We start from the raw sequence: 18634 nt of genomic DNA, 5'->3' as shown, positions 1-18634 counted from the left end.
TATGACCATATATGTGGCTGGGGTTCTCATAGTGGATGGTGTAGATCCAGAGGATAACAAAATGAAAAGGGTCAAGGGAAGGGTGGATTGTGCATTCCTCACACTGAAGCCATACTTTAGTGGCCATAGCCTTCACCTCTGCTACTTCATTCTGTCTCTAGCTATCATCGTGTTGATGGCAACTTGCTTTAAATCCTTGTCAATATAGGGGCTGCCACCAATGGTTATAGAAGTCCATCAAAACCAGATTGAAGATTAGCATAAAGTTATGTTCTAGTTTAGATGATAATATAATCCACTGCAGGTTTTTAAAGTAGGAGCATTTTAGGGGCTGGGGGCACAGGTCTTGCATGTAACCTACCCAGTGCATTCCCTGGCACTGCATATGGTCCCCTAAGCACCCCCAGGAGTGATCTCTGAGAGAGAGCCAGGAGTAAGCCTTGAGCACTGTGAGGTATGACCCAACCACCCCCAAAGTAGAGGTATTTTAAGTTAGAGAATTATACCATTTAATGGAAGAACTGAGAAGTCAAACAACAGGTGGTAAGACAAACCACAGGTCAGCTGCACTATGTAACTGCTGCCGTTTCTAGTGGCAGAGGAACAAGAAAAGGAGAGAGTGTGGCCTGAGATCAGCACCACCCACGAGGTAGAGCCATGGCAAAGAGCTTGGATCCTGAATTGTTTGGTGAGACCCAGGGAAGGCGAGGAAATATCCAGTTGTTGGGCATTGCCTGAGGAAGGGTCCTACCTGCAGTGCTATCTCTGTGGCTTATCTATAACCTTTTTGATTGAAGATTAAACAAAGCAAAGACCAAAAAGAAGACCAAGAGGTGCCCCCGTGAATTTCCCCTAGTATTAGAGTGTGTCTTTCCAGTCCTCACTGAGTAAGAGTGACCCCTGACCATTCAATATTGCAATCTTGCATCTGGCTGTTCATCAGGGCAAGAGGCCCCCATGTAGTCTTGCACTGTAAGAGCGAGCGCTAGAGACTCCATCTTGGGTCTCACAGTTTTCATAATTACTCTCTCCTGGATCTGTGCCCATCCCTCAATTCCAAATGTCCTCACACTCCGTGTATTTGATGGTAAGCCAGGTCAAGTTACAAGGATGGTAAAGGGAGAGGAAACAACAGGCCTCTGAGAATACTCCTGGGGCTTCTCCCACCTTACGAAGCCTCTCTTCCCTGATAGGTCCATAGCAGGCCCTCGGAGGGATTCATCAGGCTATCGCACAGATCCTGAAGAAGAGGGTGATTGTCTGACCATGTCACAAGGAACAGACCGTCGTCCTTCAAGGACCCATAACCACTGACATTAACCACTGACACCAGGTAGAACGGCCTTGAGACAGAACTCCCTGCTCTTGTCATGATCATTAACTTCTAAATTATTCTCCCAGCCCACTAGAACCCCTGAGCTCCAACCTCAGAGGAAGATGTTGGGGGTCATGGGGCAGGGTACCAGTCGCCAACTTCTCAGATCACTATCCCCTGAAATAAGCTCTTTTTTCACCCTCACATCAACTTTTTAAAAATTTTTTTGGCTTTTTGGGTCACCCCTGCGATGCTCAGGGGTTACCCCTGTCTCTGTACTCAGGAATTACTCCTGGTGGTATTAAAGGGACCCTATGGAATGCTAGGCATCAAACCCTGGTCCGGCATCAACATCAAGGCAATTGCTCCAATTCTTCTCACATCAACTTTTATCTCTCAAGTAATTGACCTTCAAGTCACAGAGTCTGGAACTTAGGCTCAGTCTCAGTGGCTATTTCAATTTCTCATGTATTTGGGTTACTACTGATTGTTCCTCATGACAACAGATGTCCCTTCTTTTAGCAGATGGCATTCTCCCGAAAGAAGGTACAGTTCACACATGTGAGGGAGTTTGTGTCCTGTAAATGAAAGCTAGTGGGTGAAACTTTCCTTGCCTTTTTCTAGTAGATCAATACTAGGGGTTGCAGCGATAGTACAGCAGGTAGGGTACTTTCCTTGCATGTGACCGACCAGGGTTCAAGCCCAGATGGTTCCCCAAGAACCGCCAAAAGTGCAGAGCCATTAGTAACCCCTGAACATTTCCAGGTGTGTTTCCAAAACCTAAAAATTAAATTAAAATTTTAAAAATAAAATTTAAAAATAAAAGCACAATTTTTTGGTAGCTTATTCACAATTTCAGAAGGCTGAATCTAAACGTTGGACATGGGAGTCTCCAGGTGGACAGTTCCACAACAAAACTGACCACATCATATTCAATCGATGGTTTTGCCTGACCAATGTCGCTGTTGTCCCAAACTTCCAAAGAGGATTGGACCACCATCTCCTTCGTGCAAAATTCTACTTCACAGAGCGGGGAGAAAGGACTGCAAAGTTTAAGAAGAGAACTCCCAGAATGACCACCAACTGGGAGCTCTTTGGCTATTGACTATAGCAGCAACGTAGGAAGATGCCATTGTTGATAACATCGACGAGGAATACAATCGGCTGGTTCAGCACCTCCATGACTTCTCAAGGAATGCCGAGAGTGGGAAAGCCACGAAAAGACGCCTGTCTTCGGAAACTCTTGTGCTCATTCACCAACATGGTTTGGCGCAAGTCTCAAGCAATCACAAGCAAACATCTGAGCTCGCAAAGCTGTGCAGAGAAGTGATAAAGGAATACCTCAAAGAGAGAAGAGCAGCAGTGTTGGCCGATGTGGCAGAAGCCGGGAAAAGTACTTGCAATGCTCGCCTGTTCTTTGCCAACTACAAGACCAAGATGACTGCCCTCTGACATTCTGATGGATCTATCACATCTTCCAGAGGGGCAATGGAGAAGATTATCCACGACATCTACTTGAATCTCTTTGATAGTCCTGTCCACCTGCCCACATACCAAATTCTGCAGGATGGATATGTCATTCCCAACATTCTCCCTTCTGAAATCCACACTCCATTTCATTGGTAAAGAAGCAAACAGCACCCGGCCCAGACAAGGTCAGACCCGAACACCTGAAGAATCTGCCACCAGTACTCATCAATACACTGGCTCGGCACTTCACACACTACCTGTCTGAACACAAGCTTCCGTCCCAATGGAAAATCAGCAGGACCGTTCTGTTATACAAGAAGGGAGAAATCCATGACTTTGGCAACTATTGCCAAATCTGCCTGTTGTCCATCATCTACAAGTTTTTCATTTGAGTCATCCTGAATAGAATAGGAAGAACAATAGACGAAGGACAACCATGCAAGCAAGCTGGGTTCCGAAAAGGATTCAGCACGATCAATCATATCCACACAGTGACCAAACTCATTGAGGTTTCGCGAGAGTTCAAGATGCCGTTCTGTCTAACATTCATCAATCTAAAGAAGGTCTTTGATTCTGTTGAGACTGAAGCAGTCATCAAAGCCCTAGACAAACAGGGCATTCAAAATCAGTACTTCAGGATCCTCCGTGAGCTGTATTACAGATTCACTACCAGGATCACACCATTCTAAAAAGAAGTTACCATTGACATAAAGAGAGGGGTTTGGCAGGGTGATACCATTTCACCAAAACTCTTCAGTGTCACCCTCGATAAAGTCATGCGATGACTGGAATGGGAAGAAATGGGAGTGAAGATAGACAGTCGGCAACTACAGCACCTCCGCTTCGCTGATGACATTGTTTTAATAACACCAAACATTAGCCAAGTGGCACAAATGCTGGCTGACTTCGACAGTGAATGTGGAGAGGTTGGACTGCAGCTGAATCTCAACAGAACAATGTACATGAAGAACGAACTAGTCCCTGACATTCCATTTGTTCTCAACAGACAAACATCTCCGAATGCAGCAGCTACGTGTACCTTGCTCGAGAACTCAACATGAGGAATGACTTGGCTCCAGAGCTGCGCAGAAGGAAGAGAGCAGCATGGAACGCCTTCAAGAGCGTCGAAGAAGTTGGTAAGAGGATGAAGAACCTCCAGCTCTGGGCACATCTTTTCGACTCCACCGTTCTTCCTGCACTAACATATGCCTCTGAGAACTGGGCATTACAAAAACAGGACAAGAACGCTATTCAGGTATCCCAAAGAGGAATTGAAAGACTCTACTTGGAATATCACATTTCACTCAAGTGAGAGGAGTCCGGAATTCCAACCTCCATCGACGATCAAGAATCAGAGATTCTGTCTCGTTTGCCAAGACATCGAAAATCAGATGGGCTGGACGCATAACGTGATTTAGAGACAACCGCTGGACTAGAGCTCTTACCAACTGGATTCCACGGTATGTCAAAAGAATGTGTGGCCATCCACCTACAAGATGGTCAGACTTCTTCGTCAAAACCCTGAACAAACAGTTTGAGGCTTTTCGTGTTCCTGGAGCAAGCAGATGCCATTGGGCTACACTAGCACGCGACAGGGATGAATGGAAACGTTACTGGCGTCCACTCGAGCAAATTGAAGATTAATGGGATGACAAGTGATACAAGTGATTTTGCATTTCCTTTTTTCTTAAACTTTTTAAAATTGAATCACTGTGAGATATACCCTTACAAAGCTGTTCATGACTGAATTTCAGTTGTACAGTATTCCAACACCCATCCCTCCACCAGTGTACATCTCCCGGCACTAGTGTCCCCAGTTCCAGGTTCCCCCACCTCCCACCCGCTATTTCTTTCTACAGCAGGCAAAAAGCACAATTCTAAAGCTTTTTTAGATTTTTTTTTTTTCGGGAAGAGCTTGGTAAGACTGAGCCTCATTGCCAGCACAGGACACCTGCTCATCATCACACATATTATTGGCTCTTCACCCTTTCTCTCTTTTTTTTTCTCCATGTATCCATCAATTTCCCAGATAAATTACTCACGCCCAAGACTTTTGTATAAGAATTTAAACCAAGATAGCAAACAAGACCTCTAAGCCAGATGAAATCTTGTCATTAGGTCGTTTAGTGACATCAGTTTTTTTCCGAACCCAGGACTATAAGAGAAACAGCACCATCTGTTGGCCACTGGCTGGAAGTGTCTGTGCTCCATGCTGTAGAACCATAGGATCTGCAGGGTGTTCTCATTCCTGAGACTGTAATTTTGACTTCAGTAAATAATTCCACCGGTCTTCTAGGTTCTTTGATGATGGGTATGTGATTATATTCATAAAATCCAGACTCATGAATTTATTCCTCTTGCTTGCAATGTGATCCTGGTAAGAAGCAAACTTGTATAGTATAAAATGAAAATAAGACACATAGAGTCTTCCATAGAGAGCCTTCTCAAAGAATTCAAAAATAAGCTTCCAAATAGTACAGTGGGCATGGGGCTTGCCTTGCATGCAGCTGACCTGAATTTGACCTCTAGAACCCCTTTTGATCCCCTAAGGCCCTCCAGGAGAGCAGAGCTAGGAGTAAGCCCTGAGCACAGCTGGGTGTGCCCCCCCCAAACAAAAACAAATAACAACAACAAAAGGATGGATTTTCCATATGACTCAGCAATTCCACTTCTTGGCATGTATCCAAAGGATCCAAAAGCACTATTTCAAAAAGATACCTGTGCTCCTATGTTCATAATAGCACTAGTCATAATAGACAATAGTTCTGGAAACAACCCAAGTGCCCAGAAAAAACATTGATGAGCAGAAAAACATTGTGGTATATAAGCACAGTGGAATAGTACTCAGCTATAAGAAAAGATGAGATGATGCAATTTGCTACCTCGTGGATGGAATTAGAGAAAATAATGCTGAGTGGAGTAAATCAAGTCAGAAGGAGATAGATAGACAGAATGATTTCACTCATATGCTGGGTATAAGGAAACCTAATAAGGCAATAATAAATGGACAAAGGCAACCGAACTTGAGCATTGGCCCTCTGAACTAGAGTGAGGTAGAGGACTATTGGTCATTTGTAGAAGGAATTGGACACCTTGGTAGTGGGTGTGGCGTTAGGACCCTGTATGTATGCAATTATCATTAATAGTGTTATAAATCATGGCACCTCAGTAAAAATTGAGAGGAAAGGGCCGGAAATATAGCACAGTGGGTAGAGCATTTGCCTTGCATGAAGCAGACCCAAGTTTGATCCTTAGCATCCCATAAGGTCCTTGCATCCTCCAGGAGTGATCCCTGAGTGTAGAGCCTTGAGCACCACAGGGGTGGCCCCAAAATGAACATAAAAAAAAGGAGTGGTGAATAGGGGAAATGAATGATATGGTAATGACATTCCATAAGTCCATAGATGGGGCGACTGTCAGAGTCATTTTGGGTGGGGAAAGACAAACAAGTGGTTATTTAAGTGAGAATAAATTTCTGCCCCTCTGTGATGGATGAGATCCGACATCATCAACATGTCCCAGAGCCTTGAGGAATGATGCTTTAGCGGGGCTCAGTATTGACCTCTGTGTTGGCAGGTTAAGGTTCCCGCCCTGGTGAGACGATCTTTATTATTGAGCCCCCTTCTTTTCTGCTTTGCCTGCCGGCTCATGGTCACCATGAACAAGGACTGGGTTCGTGAATAAGAAGCTCACCAACACATTCTCTGAGGTGAATACCTCCGAATGAGCATTTGCAAGAGACATAAAGATTCTCTTAAAAGTGTCCAATTTGGGACATTAATTCATGCATTTGTTCCATAGATTTTATCATTAGTGATATTCAAATATTTATTTTTTCCAATTTTCTGAGCAGCAGCAAATCCAGGCACTAAGGGCCTGTCTGTCATGCAGCATCTGTCTCCACCATGACTGTGTGGACATCCTGACCAACTGCCCAGAATTCTTTCCACAGGATTGGTTGCCTCTATCCTTTTCCTTGGGAACTACTCCTGAATGGAATGTTGCAGCTGTCCAATGTCCCAGCCAATGCCGATATTGGTGTAGACCCAGCTTTAAATTAGACCCAAAGTGAGGCTGGAGCGACAATACAGTGGGTAAGGCGCTTGCCTTGTATATGGCTGTCCTGAATTTGATCCCCCGCACCACATGTGGTCTACTGTGCCCCACCAGAAGTGATCTCTGAGCAGCACTGGGTGTGACCCCTAAATCAAAATATAAATTTATATATAAATAAAAAAAAAACAACAAAGTAGAGGCTGGAGCAATAGCACAGCGGGTAGGGTGTTTACCTTGCACGAAGTCAACCTGGGTTCAATTCCCAGAATTCCATATGGTCCCCCGAGCACCGCCAGGAGTAATTCCTGAGTGCAAAGCCAGGAGTAACTCCTGTGCATCACCAGGTGTCACCCAAAAAGGAAAAAAAAAAAAAACTAGACCCAAGTTTTATGTGTCCTTCTTTCTGCAGAAGTCTTTTCTGTTGGGACTACTTTTCTTGATGATGGTCTGTTGCCAGGCACTTCCCACTGTTGTGACAGTTCAGGATGGGCAGTTCACATCTCACTCACATCCATGCTTCCCAGACTCATCTCTTCCATAATCTCAGCCGAGGAGCGTGTGCTTTGTAAACACCCTGGAGGCCTTGCTTCTCATCTCCTACTGGAATTTATGCAGAATTTTCTAAGCAGAATTTGTGAATAAGATCCATTCTCAGGGCTGAAGCGATAGCACAGCGGGTAGGGTGTTTGCTTTGTATGCGGCTGACCTGGGTTTGATCGCCAGCATCCCATATGGTCCCCCGAGCACCACCAGGAGTAATTCCTGAGTGCAGAGTCAGGAGCATGCCTTGTGAACACATCGGATGTGGCTAAAAAAAAAAAATCCATTCTCCCAGAAGGGAGAGGAGGACCAGGGATATTTAGGGGTAAGGGTGCGGGGGACTAGATTGATGTCGTCTCAAATGTTTCCCTCTTAGATCTCAGGAATGCACTAGTTCCCAGTGGACGTCCTAAACTTAATGTGCTGACTTAGAAATTAAAAGTGTGCAACTCTTGGGGGGCACCACAAGTAAAATAGATGTGCAAGGGCTTTGGTCAGGAGTGAGACCCACAGAGAACATGTGTATGGGCTCAGTGGACCCTCCCCCCCCCCCCCATTTTCCCCTCAGCCTGCACTACAGTCAGAATGTATGTGGGCACCACACCACAACAAAAAAAAGCATAGCTCTCAGCCCTTACAACAATCGCAATAAAGGAAAGGGAAGGGAAGGGGGGTGGAGATGGGGGAAGGAATAGTCCTGTGCCTTAGGCTGCAAGCTTACTTTTACTTCACCAACTTGCATAAATGAATTTGGTCCTGAGCCTCAGCCAGCATCTGCCTGTCCTCAGGTCATAAGAAATAACAGGCCACTGGAGACGCTTTCTGCTTCTCTGACCTTGAATATGAGTTGAAGGCCCCAAGCTTAACGATTTTCTTCTCTGAGCCGTTTAAGGGTTTGTGAAGTTGTCAGCCTCCTCCACAGTCTTTGTGATCATCATAACTAGCAACGGGAGACAGACTACAGCCACGCCAAAACTTCCAATTTCCTTGCCTTCTGCTGGCATTTTATTTCAAGAAACCAGATACTAATTTAAGTCCTTGTAGGCCCATAGTCTGCCACGGATTACTAGAATTCTATTTTCTCCTTGCTAGCGGGTGATAAAGGCATTTGCATCGAACATGTGAGCAGATTGTTTCCCTCCTCCCAAGAACTATGGAAGGAAATGTTGTTAGCACCCTCCATTAGACTGAATCTCGAACCTTGGCCAAAGATTCTGAGTGGGATTGGGACTGCATTAGCTCTGGACCATAATGATTGAAGAGAGCTATGAAGGGCAGGCCCCTTGGCTTCTCCTTTCTGATTCTGTCAAAGAAGAAGGAGGAGGAGGAGGAGGAGGAGGAGGAGGAGGACCATAATGACTGAAATGAGCTATGAAGGGCAGGCCCCTTGGCTTCTCCTTTCTGATTCTGTCAAAGAAGAAGAAGGAGGAGGAGGAGGAGGAGGAGGAGGAGGACCATAATGACTGAAATGAGCTATGAAGGGCAGGCCCCTTGGTTTCTCCTTTCTGATTCTGTCAAAGAAGAAGAAGAAGGAGGAGGAGGAGGAGGAGGAGGAGGAGGAGGAGGACCATAATGACTGAAATGAGCTATGAAGGGCAGGCCCCTTGGCTTCTCCTTTCTGATTCTGTCAAAGAAGAAGAAGAAGGAGGAGGAGGAGGAGGAGGAGGAGGAGGAGGAGGAGGCGGAGGAGTAGGAGAAGGAGAAAAAGGAGAAGGAGAAGAGCCAGGTCACCCATCGAGAGAGACAAGAGCCAGAGAGCTAAGAATCACAAAGACCTCTGCAATTTGGGGTTGGGGAAATAGTACAGAGGGTAAGGTGCAGAATTATGAATCTGCCCTAGTGGGATGATCTTTATTATTGACCCCCCCCATCTTTTCTGTTTTACCTACCAGCTCACGGTCACCATGAACAAAGACTGGGTTCGTGAATAAGAAGCTCAACAATACATTCCTTTGAATGAGCATTTATAAGAGACATAAATATTCTCTTAAGAGTGTCCAATTGGGGACATTAATTCATGCATTTGTTTTATAGATTTTCTCATTAGTGATATTCAAATATTTATTTTTTTCCCCAATTTTCTGAGCAGCAGCAAAACCATTCACTACTATCCAGGCTCCAGGGCCCGTCTGTAGTGCAGCGTCTGTCTCCTCCATGGCTGTGTGGACATCCTGACCAACTGCCCAGAGCTCTGAATCATGAAGGGCAGATCCCTTGGCTTTGTCTTTCTGATTCATGTGACTGACCTGGGTCCAATTCTTGGCACCCAAAATGGTTCCCTGAGTCTGCCAGGAGTGATTCCTGAGTGTAGAGTGAGAAGTAAGCCTTGAGCACTGCTGGGTGTGGACCCAAAACAAAGCCAAACAAAAATCAAAGCCCTCTGCAGGTCAATTATTGTCTGTTAGTAACCCCCACTTTTTTTTCTTTATATCTTTGAAATACACCCAGCAGTGCTCAAGAACAAGCTCTGTCCTGGTTCAGTACATGGTGGTCCCTGCTGGCAAGTGCTTAGGGGACCAAGAGGCTGGAACTTAAACCCGGGCCTCACGTATACAAAATATGCTCTCTAGTGCTGTGGTAACCCTCACTCAAACCCCATTTGGTATTCCAGTGCCTGCTTGCTCCTTGTTTTCAAAGAGATCTATGAGAATTTGTGAGAAGAGGATTGGAAGCCCTCATTAGGGACACTTGAGCTTGCTGCAGAGGAACTGGAGGGAAATCCTAGGCAGGTCTGAGAGGTAGCTGGGGAGTAGCAGCAGCAAAGAGAAGCAGGAACGTTCTGTAGGGAGAAGAAGACAGAAGTCAGGAGGTGGGGAAGGACAGGGAGGCCGAATGGAGGTGGTGTTTGCATAGTGTACTGACCTGGTGTAGTTGTTGTGAGATTAGGTAAGAGAATAAACATAATTTCTGATATAGTTTGAGCTCTAACTAGATGCAAATCTTTTCTAAGTGCTGGATAATGGTGGTTATTCCCTTACTACCCCAAACCTATTTGATCTTGAGGCCAGAGAGATAGTAAGGTGCTTGCCTTGCACGTGGCTGACTAGGTTCTGTCCTGGTCACCCCATTTGGTTTCCTGAGCCCCACCTGGAGTGACGCCCGAAAGCGGAGTCAGGAGTAAGCCCTAAGAACACCAGATGTGGTTCCCAAACTAAACCAACCAACCAACCAACCAACCAACCAACAACTCCACTTGATATGATTGTTCCATTTTACATAGGAGGGAAATTGGAACTTAGAGAGGTTTAATTATTTTCGCAGGGTTACAAAATCATATTATCTGATTCTAAAATCAGTCTTTTGGGATGGGGTTGGGCTAAACCTGGCAGTGCTCAGGGACTACTCTGGACTGCACTCAGGGATCACTCCTGGCAGGGCTTGGTTGAGTTGTATTCCACTGCACACGTGCATGTCTCTTCCTTATCCACTCATCCATTAATGGACATGTAGGTTGTTTGGGTAGCTTCGCCATTTTAATAATGCTAATTCTTCTAGTCTGTGAACGCAGAATATCTTTCCATTTCTTTGTGTCTTTTTTTGGACATTTTTCTATTTTAATTTTATTTATTTATTCATTTTTGTCTTTTTGTGTCACACCTGGGGTAATTCCTGGCTCTGTACTCAGGAATTACTCCTGGTGGTGCTTGGGGGAACATATGGGATGCTGGGAATCGAACCCAGGTCAGCCACATGCAAGGCAAACACCCTGCCCTTTGTGCTCCAGCCCCCTCTGTGTGTCTTTTAAGTTTTCTTTTAACAAAGACTTTACAGTTACAGTTTTTACAGTTTTCAGAGTACAGGTCTCTCATCTTGTTGATTAAATGTATCTCTTCACATTTTATTTCTGGATGCAGTGGGGGACTCCCAATAAGTGGTCAGAGTATTCTGTGATTATTCTCAATGATATTTGATCCTTTCTGCAGGTCTGATGGCTCAATGCTTGAACCTGAAAATGTGATGGGATTGTAAGGGGTGTAGGGTGTGGGGTGGTGCAGGGAAAGGGAGGACGTACACACTATTGGGCGCTACACTCAGGGCCCATTTCTAAAAGGCATGCACTCCAGACCCTTTGAGCTCTCTCCTTCGTCCCATTTTATTCTTTTTGGATGTAATTATGAATGGACCCTTCCCCCTTGCCTGATTGCTCTTTCTTTAAGTCAATTGTGTAGAAATGCAACAGATCTTTAAATATTCATTTTGCAGCTTGCAATTTTACTGTGCATTTATGATTTCTTTGTGTGTGGGTGCCCCCAAGCAGTGTTCAGGGGTTCGGAACCACTCCTGATAATTCTAGGCCTTCCAGGTCATATGGTTCAACACTAGGGTGCAAGGATACCTCAGAGCACATGCCCTGTAGATCTGGGAGGTACCCAGGCCGCTTTGGCGGTACTCAGGGGCCTCCAGAGTTATGCTCAGTGATGCTTGGGTAGACCATGTAGTGTGAGGGGTCTTGCATGTACTCCAATCCTGTACTCTCTCTAATTCACAGAACACTTGGGTATCCTCCAATTCATGATACATAGATCACTCACACGTGTGGTGTGATGTTGAGATGAATCCCTGTTGAAGTCCATGTAATCAATTCCTTGAATTTCAAAGAGGGAAAAAGAAGGTTCGGCCTTATGATGCCCATGTAACTCTTTCACATCATTAAGTTTCCACTTGGTGTCCAGTAGGTGAGTTATTTTGGGTCCCCCTGCTCTCTGACGGGGCCACTGCTAGATGAGCGGTCATCTGGGCCCTGGGTTGTTGAGTGTGGCTCTTGTCATGGGAGCTCACTTGCCTCTGCTGTCCCATCCTTTCCCCTAGGGTCTTGAGTCTGAGACTAGGTTTTTAGCATCTGGAGGCAGAGGGCGGGGAGGGACGCCAACTCCAAATGCTAAGGAATGTGGGGGAGGGAAAGCTGCAAGCCTGGATGGGTGTTGTAACTCTTCTCTGCTCCCCCACCCCCCAATTTTTGTGAACTAAATCTAGGGTAATGGATGCTGTAGCTAAGTGTGGGGGTGAAGGAGCATGAAGCATTAGCTCATGGCAAAAGGTTTTGAGCGTCCAACGATCAAAAATGAATTAAAAATCAACAGAGTCAAGCTTTGGCTCTTGTTGCATCTCTTGGGTGAAAAGGGGGGAAAAAGGTCCTGAGATGGAAAGATTTAAGGAAAAATAGACCCGCAGGTTTCAGATGTGATCACATATTGCTATTTGGTGTTTCAAGCCCAGAAAGATAAGTTGATTCTTGAAGTTATGGAAAATAATGCAATCACCCAGAAATAAGATGTCCAAGGGGGAACAATTCTCTGGAGGGTTGGCGATGAGGTACTTATACTACTTGGAATCTTACATGGACATTTCTGGAAAGGGCACAGTGTTGTGGAGACAGAGGACTGCGATCAGTGCAGTTTTCCGTAGAAGGCAAGGAAACTGTTTCCAGAGGGAAGGATTGTCAATCCATGCAGAGAACCCAAGTCAGGTATTTATGACAACACCCCCGAATCTGCAGTTTGAATGGTCCCTACCCTAGTGATTTGAGAAAGAATGGTAGTAGTACAGTGGGTAAGGCCTTTCTCGCAGCCAAGCACCCTATAGAATTCCCCCAGGCCCTACCAGGAGTAATTCCTGAGCACAGAGCCAGCTCTGAGCAAAGCATATCACCCCCACCTGCTCCCTCTTCCCCCATCCCCCCAATAAAAATGCTTTCCTTATTTCTGACGAGGCAGAAACCAAACCAGAGGGCATAAATTGTGGACTGGGAGGCATCTTTGCTTAGATAATGGGAGGTAGCCAGTTGAAGAGGAGAAAGCAAGCAGAGACTAAAGAGGGGCTGGGTGGAAGATTTCCATGACAGAAGCTTGAGGGTTATTTGCTTTCTTATTTATTTTGGGTTTGGAGCCATACCCACCAGTGCTGGGCGCTACTCTCAGGCTGGAGTAGTTGGAGTAGCTGGAGTAGCTCCCCAGGGTGCTGGAGCCTGGTCTGTTGAAGGAAACCTGCGGTTTCAGGCCTTAAGGGATGGGGACGGAGAAGGGAGAGAGGAGTAGCTCATGGGCGGCGTTGTGTTTTATGTTGTTTTAGGTCATACTCTGCAGGCTTACCTCTGGCTCAACACTCAGTCCTATACTAATCCTCCAGCTGCCAGCTGCACCTCCACCCCCGACCCCCAATCTTTAAAAACAAATCATTTTGATCTGGGGCCACATACAGCTTGCTTGGCCAGGAGGGAGGGGCAGTGGTTACTCTTGGCAAGACTGGTTACTGGTGGGCGGTGGGTATATTTCTCCGGTGCACGGTTACTGGTGCTGGAAACTTAACTGGGCCTCCAATTTATCCATGGGTAAGGGAGGCTGCCCTTTGAGCACAGTACAACTGCAGGAAATCTCCGACTTTATTTTCCAGAACGAGTTATTTTGTACTCTCTAGAGTGTATCACCTCCTGTTCCCGGGTAACTTACTGTCTCCAAGAAGGTAGGGGTTTAGGCCTAAGCGATGCTACAGCAGGTAGTTTTTGCCTTGCATATGGCAGGTCTGGGTTCAATCTCCAGAATCCCATATGGTCCCCTGAGCACGGCCAGCAGTAATTCTTGAGTGCAGAGCCAGGAGTAACCCCTGAGCATCGCCAGTGTGACCCAAAACGGAGCGTGTGAGTGGGGGGGAAGAAAGACAGGGATTTAATTTTTAATTTCATTTTGTTTTTTATTGAATGGCAGTTACACAATTACAAAGTTGTCCATGATATTGGGTTTCAGTTTTATGTTCCAACACCTGTTCCTTCACCAGTGTACATTTCCCACAACCAATGTCCCCAGTTTCTCTCCTGCCCCTGCCCATGGCAGGCACTTTTCTTCTCTCTCTCTCTCTCTCTCTCTCTCTCTCTCTCTCTCTCTCTCTCTCTTCTCTCTCTCTCTCTCTCCCCGCCCCCCTTTTGGGCATTATGGTTTGCAATACAGATACCAAAAGGTTATAAGGTATATCCCTTTACCTACTTTCAACACTCAGTTCCTCTCCAAAGTGATCATTTCTAGCTATTATTGTTATACTGGTCCCTTCTCAATCAAAGACATAGGTTTTAAACAAGCTAATTAGGGAGATAAAAGAGATAGCACAGTGGGCAAGGCATTGGCCTTGCACACACTGACCAGGGTTCAATCCCTAGCACCGCATATGGTCCCCTGAGCACTTCCAAAAATGATCCCTGAATACAGAGTAAGGAGTAAGCCCTGAGCAGCGGGTGTGACCCCAAACCATCATGTAACAACAATACTAAAGCTTACGAGGTTTGGAATGATAGTATAGAGGGTAGGCGGTGCTTGCCTTGAACCCAGCCGACTTGGGTTCAATCCCCAGCACCCGTCTATGGTCTCCCAAGACTGGGCGGAAAGGATCTCTTGAACACAGTCCTTAGTGTCCCCCCCTGAATAAAATAAAAGGGCTAATGAACTCCAAGTATCTAGAAAGCATCTATGGCAGGTGCTCAATAAACATGCTAAGTGCATGAAAGAGCACTTTGGTAAAAAAGAGAGCAAAACTAGAGCCGAGTCCACCATACGGCTTCTGCCGCCGTCACGGCGCTTATATTCCAATTTTGAGTTGGAGCCGGGGGCTCTCCGCTTACTCCCCCCAAATGTGGGCGAGGAGCCCAGACCTCGCGGCGGGGGGAAAAAAGAGCAAAGGGGGGAAATATTCATTTGATAATCAAGGTCTGCGCGGCGGCGTTTCTTTTCTATTCCGTTCCGAGCCGTGATTGAATCTCCACCGAGTCATCCAACCACTCGTGTGCGTTTCGCCTCCGCGGCCGAGACGCGCCACTGGCCGGCGATTCGCGCGTGGCTGCAGCGTCTCCGCGGAGCGTGGCGGGCGCGGTCCCCCGTGGGGCCTCCCCGGGTGGGGACGTCGCAGGCCGACCCGCAGCTCCTCCGTCCGTCGGCGGGCTCGGGCGACAAGGCGGACAGCGCCGGGTGGGATCCGGGAGCGGAGAGTCCCGGGCGTGGGACGCGGACGCGCGCGAGCCCCACGCGGGCGCACCCGGTCCCGAGCTCCCCCGGGCTTTCGGCGCGGGGCCCGGGGAGGGGCCGGACGGGGTGCGCGTGCGCGGAGCGGGCTGGGGGCGGGGCCGCGCGGACCACGTGGCCCCGGCGGCCCCGCCCCGCGGCGGCCCCGCCCCTTTCCCGGCGGGACGCTCGGAGCCGCCCCGGAGTGCGCAGGGCGGCCGGGGTGAGTGTCCGCGGGGGGCGCGCGTCGCGCTGACCGGGGCGGGCCGGCTGGGGGGGGCGGGCGCGGGCCGGCCCCGCGCGTCGTGGGGGCTGCGGGGACAAGATGGCGGCGGGGTACGCCCTTTCGCCCCCCCCGGCCCCTCACCTGGGCGTGAAGATCGGAGCTGGGGGAGGGGAGGCGCGGCCGCCCGCTGGGCTGGGGGCTGCCCGTAGGGGACCCCTGGAGCGGGTCGTGCGGGCTTGGGCCTGTCCCGGGCTCAGCCGGGGGTGGGTGGGGCGCGGTGGCACCCTGCGCGCCCCGCCGCTGGAGGGCTGGCGGGCCGGGGGGCGGCCTTTGCTGCACGTGTCCAGGCTCCTGGAATGTCCAGTCTGCAAAGGGCTTTCGGAAGAGCCTCGGCCGCCGCCGCCCTCTTTTGACAGGTGCTGGCCACCGTCGTGTCTCCGTCCAGCAGGGCTAACCCCGCGTGCCCTGCGCGGCCATCAGGTGTTGGGGGACCCCTGGGAACCCCGGGGGAACGGGCGCTCCGGCTGAGCAGCGTGCAGGGTGGAGGCTGGGCAGCAGTGGAGTGGACTCCAGGTTTGGCCGCTTGCCGGGAGGCCCGGCACCAGCCTCCGCCACCCATTCATTCGCGCCTTTCGGCCTCCTGGGAGGGAAAGAGAGCAGAAAGAAGACCGGCCCTGTCCACTCTGCTGTTGTCGGGGGCTCCGACCTCCTGGAGCCCCGTCCAGTCCCCAGTGGACCAGTGGACAGGTCCCTCATACTGTGTGTGCCTTGTCACTTTCCGTTCAGTAGGTGCCATCCTGCCAGATAGTGATTCCTCCCTCTTACTGTGACTGAGGACCTTACTGACTTCACCAACCTGAAGTTGCTTCCTCTGCCCCAACTTGAGTCCAGGGGAGAAGGATGGAGTTGGCCTTATGGCCGCGTTAGGAACTGGGAATGTGAGGTGCAGAGAAGGGTTCCTTTGGGATCCTGATCGCCCGTCTTTGAGTGGTTGGTCCAGAGTCGAGCTTTCACGCTGACCACACCCTGACCCAAGTTCATGCTGGTGCTCTCGGCCTGGTGTTTTTTTTGTTCCTGGGAACTGTGACTTAGCCTCTCAGTGTGTAGGGTGTAGAACTGTGTTCCATCCAGCTGATCTGAATAATACCCACTAAGGAAGTTGCTATTTTCTGTTTCGTTTTGCTTTGGGGTCACACCTGGTGGTGCTCAGGGCTTACTCCTGGGCTTGGAGGAACCACATGCAGTGAGGGGCGTCAAAGCCTGCCTGCCTCCACTGTTTGAGGCGAGTGCTGGAATAGTTACCTGCTGGAAGAGTTCTGGAGTTGCAGTTTTTGCAGGAGGGTCCGTTCACACGAACTGGACAGTTGTCTCTGCGGGAGGAGGTGTGATCAGACTGCTTGGAGGGCTCTCCCAGCTCTGCGTGTCCTTTCAGAGATTGCTTCATTTTGCTAAGCCTGTATTTCTTTGACCACACCGTAGAAGTGGGGGGTGGCCAGAGAGAAAGAGAGAGAGCACAGCAGTTGTGGAACTTGCTTTCCTGTGTGGCCGACCCCGCTAGATTCCTGGCACCACATACGGTCCCCTGAGCACAACCAGGAGTGACCCTTGAGCACCACTGGGTGTGACCCTCCAAAACCAAAACAACAGGAAAAAAAGAGGTCCTTCCCTTCTCATAAATGTCCATCCAAGTGTCTGTGGGTGTGGAGCTAAAGCATTTAGCACTGCTCCTGTCCTTTAATACGCTTTCAATAAATGTTGAGTTTCTTTCGTTTGTTTGTTCTGGGGCCACACCCAGTGGTGCTCGGGTCTATTCCAGTTCCTCAGCTCAACGATCACTCTTGGCTGGGCTTGAGGGAACCATATGGGGTGCCAGGAATCAATCCCAGTCTGTGGCGGGCAAAGCAAGTGCCCTACCCACTCTTTGTCCCCTTTCCCCTCGTGCCCCCCTCCCCCACTTTTATTTTTGTTGCGCTGTTTTTATTCTCTGTAAGTCATTCAACCTGGTGTATTATGAATGGTAACATGATCAGTGTTATTATACCAATGCATTTACGAATAACTTTGGGGACCAGGGCCCAATGATAGAGTACTTAAAAAAAAAAGTCCTGTTTAGTTTTCATCCCTTCCTCTTGCTTCACTTTCCTTCATCGTTGTTGATGTGATGACTGAGGGGTGTGCGCATGCCTGGCTGTGGCACTCACAGATGATTCCTTGTATCCTGCTAATGTCCCGTTGTGGGTTGCTGAGATGCTCACTGAGGGTTGTGCTCCATGCCTCGCAGTGTTTTCCCCTAAGCTTCCCGGGTTCACACGCTTTCATCGAGGCCTGTGGATTGTGGCTGCAGTACTCACCGCAGTGTCCGCACACATGCTTTCTAGTGCTGGCTTTTCCTGGCTGTGCTGCGGCTTGTTTATTGGTTGTGCTCACCTGAACTCATGCCCCACTGTGGAGCCAACACAGGCCTGGGTGCTGTGTGGCTGGGAATACCAATGGCAGACTGCTTGCTGCATGTGAGGCACCAGACATTTGAACTTGTCACCACATGCTCAAAAGGCAGTCACGGCAGTATCCCACAGGTCCTAACAGACACAGTTATTTATTTCTTAATATGGAATGCTTTACGATTTTGCCTGTCACTGTTTCAGGGGCCGTGTTAATTTTCTCTGTGTCGTTCCAGCTTTCGAGTATATGTGCTGCTGAAGTGAGCATTGGATATGGTACTTTAAATATTAAATGTTAAGGTTTAAAGCCTAGTGTTTAGGGGGCTGGAGAGATAGTACAGCGGGGAAGGCACTTGCCTTGCTCCCAGCTGACCCCGGTTTTATCCCCACCATCATAGATGGTTCTCAGAGCATCGCCAGGAGTGATCCATGAACACCTCTGGGTATGATTAAAAAACTAATAATAATGTCTGTCCATAGACTTCTTCCTGGGTATCTAAGCATCACTGAAGGATTGATTTCATAAATACTTCTATTTATACCCTTTACAGGAATATTTTATTTTGTTATTTTTTTTGGGGGGGGGGCGTGTCAGCTGTGCTTC

The 18634-nt window shown here is 48.3% G+C and overlaps 1 non-coding gene across 1 annotated transcript; it reads right to left on the bottom strand.

Moving 5' to 3' along the window:
- Nucleotides 1–18191: 18191 nt before the first annotated feature.
- On the bottom strand, nucleotides 18192–18298 carry LOC130036894 (U6 spliceosomal RNA). The gene has a single exon (XR_008794466.1). It is a non-coding gene; the product is annotated as a U6 spliceosomal RNA (small nuclear RNA).
- Between the last annotated feature and the right edge of the window lie 336 nt (nucleotides 18299–18634).

Source organism: Sorex fumeus, unplaced genomic scaffold, assembly GCF_029834395.1.
Source record: "Sorex fumeus unplaced genomic scaffold, SorFum_2.1 ptg000067l, whole genome shotgun sequence".
In the NCBI taxonomy this organism is placed as follows: domain Eukaryota; kingdom Metazoa; phylum Chordata; class Mammalia; order Eulipotyphla; family Soricidae; genus Sorex; species Sorex fumeus.
Note: the sequence above shows the minus strand (reverse complement) of the source record. Positions and strands in the feature narration are given on the sequence as shown.